Source organism: Scylla paramamosain, chromosome 34 (genome assembly GCF_035594125.1).
Source record: "Scylla paramamosain isolate STU-SP2022 chromosome 34, ASM3559412v1, whole genome shotgun sequence".
Lineage (NCBI taxonomy): Eukaryota > Metazoa > Arthropoda > Malacostraca > Decapoda > Portunidae > Scylla > Scylla paramamosain.
The window spans coordinates 16,892,720-16,894,764 of NC_087184.1; the positions used below are offsets into that span (position 1 = coordinate 16,892,720).

General features: G+C 40.6%; 1 protein-coding gene across 1 annotated transcript in view; it reads left to right on the top strand.

The window, feature by feature from the left end:
• Positions 1–860, top strand: part of LOC135090297 (olfactory receptor 2T34-like) — an 11,665-nt gene extending 10,805 nt beyond the window's left edge. The window contains exon 5 of the transcript XR_010261853.1: positions 224–860. The gene's annotated coding sequence lies outside the window, so the exon portion shown is untranslated. The remainder of the gene's footprint in view (positions 1–223) is intronic.
• Positions 861–2,045: the final 1,185 nt, after the last annotated feature.

The following is a 2,045-nucleotide window of genomic DNA, read 5'->3' on the forward strand; positions in this document are numbered from 1 at the left end:
GTTAGGTTAGGTTAGGTTAGGTTAGGTTAGGTTAAGTTAGATTAGGTTAGGATGGGTTAGGTTAGGTTAAGTTAGGATAAGTTAGGTTAGGTTAGGTTAGGTTAGAGAAATAAAAATGAAAGATTAGAGAAAGTGAGAGAGTAAAGTGAGGGATGATAAAGAGAGTGAAAGGCGTTGAAAGTAAGAGTTTAAGAAATATTAACTCACATTTCTTCTTTTACAGATTTCAAACTAAATGAAGGAGGAAAGGAGGAGACGAGAAAAAGGGAGAGAGAAGGAAAAAGAGGAAAGGAAGAAGAGGAAAACAGAAAAAAACAACTGCTTAGAATTGAAGAATGAGAGGAAGAAGGAAAAATTAATGATGGATAAACAGGAAAAAGAAAAAAATATATTGAAGAGAAGAGAGATGAAGATGGTGATGAACAGATAAACAGAAAAGGAGGATGAGGAAAAGATGTACAGAAAAAAAATATTATAAAGAAGAGAACAAGGAAGATACTCAGATTTGTGTTAAGAAAGAAAAGAATAGAAAAGATTATGAACACTACTACTACCACCACTACCACTACTACTACTACTACTACAAAGAAAGGGTTAGGGTAAGCACTCATAAGGCACAGTGTTGCAAGAACGAGTGTTGCCTGCAAAACTACAAACAAATGAAGGAACAGCATTTTTTAGGCTCCGGAGAAAATGATAAGCAAATAACCAGGCTGCCATTTATTTACACGGGAAAGAAAACGGGAGGAGGGGAGAGAGGTGGAGGGGGTACTAGTGGAAATTACTTGTAAACACACACACACACACACACACACACACACACACACACACACACACACACACACACACACACACACACACACACACGTACACACGTACACAGCCATTTTACGTACATAATGGAACTTCTCAAGCGAAATAACGAATGTAACTTGTGTACGTGGACAAAACACACACACACACACACACACACACACACACACACACATTATTTACCTCTCTCTCTCTCTCTCTCTCTCTCTCTCTCTCTCTCTCTCTCTCTCTCTCTCTCTCTCTCTCTCTCTCGCCTGGGTGGTCACGAGTAAAAACCCAACCCTCGTTTTCTATGACGCCTGTAAGAAGGGGTGACTTCAGAAAATTCCCAGGGGGCGCCGTGCCCTAATTGGGATCCTGTGCTTTAAACGCCACCCGGGGACTTGTCTTTGTCTTGCCCCGACACACACACACACACACACACACACACACACACACACACACACAGACACAGACTCTAGCTTCCCTTAATGACATATAAATATTAAAGATTTTTTTAAGTATTATTCTAAATCTTATTATTCTTAATAGTGGTGGTAGTAGTAGTAGTAGTAGTAGTAGTAGTAGTAGTAGTAGTAGTAGTAGTAGTAGTAGTAGTAGTAGTAGTAGTGGTGAAAGTAATGGTTTGTAAGTAGTAGTAGTAGTAGTAGTAGTAGTAGTAGTAGTAGTAGTAGTCTTACCTTTTCTTTCCATACTTCCTTCATCATCTCCATCTCTTCTCTGTTCCTTCTTCTCTTGCTCCTCCTCTTCCATTCGTTATTCTCGTCCATCTGTCCACACCTTCTTTGCTCCTTAGAATAAAAGAGAAAATATACTTATTACAATTAAAAAATACTCAGCTTTATTTGTATAGTGTGTGTGTGTATGTGTGTGTCAGAGAGAGAGAGAGAGAGAGAGAGAGAGAGAGAGAGAGAGAGAGAGAGAGAGAGAGAGAGGCGATTAAAGCTTCTCTTTCTCTTCTTCCTTCCTTTTCTCTCTCTTTCTTTTCCTTTCCTTCTCTTCACTTTTTCTCTTCTTCCTTGATTCTTTTCCTTCTTTCCTCCTTCATTTCTCCTTTCCTCCCTTTCGCATCTTCCTCTCCTCCTCCTCTTCCTTCTTTCCTACTCCTCCTCCTCTTCCTCCTCCTCCTCCTTCCGCCCTCACTATTCTCCCATCTCATTACCTCCCCTTCCTCCCTTCCCATAATTCCCTCCCCCTCCTTTCCTCCCTCCCTCCCTTCCCCTCTCCTTCTC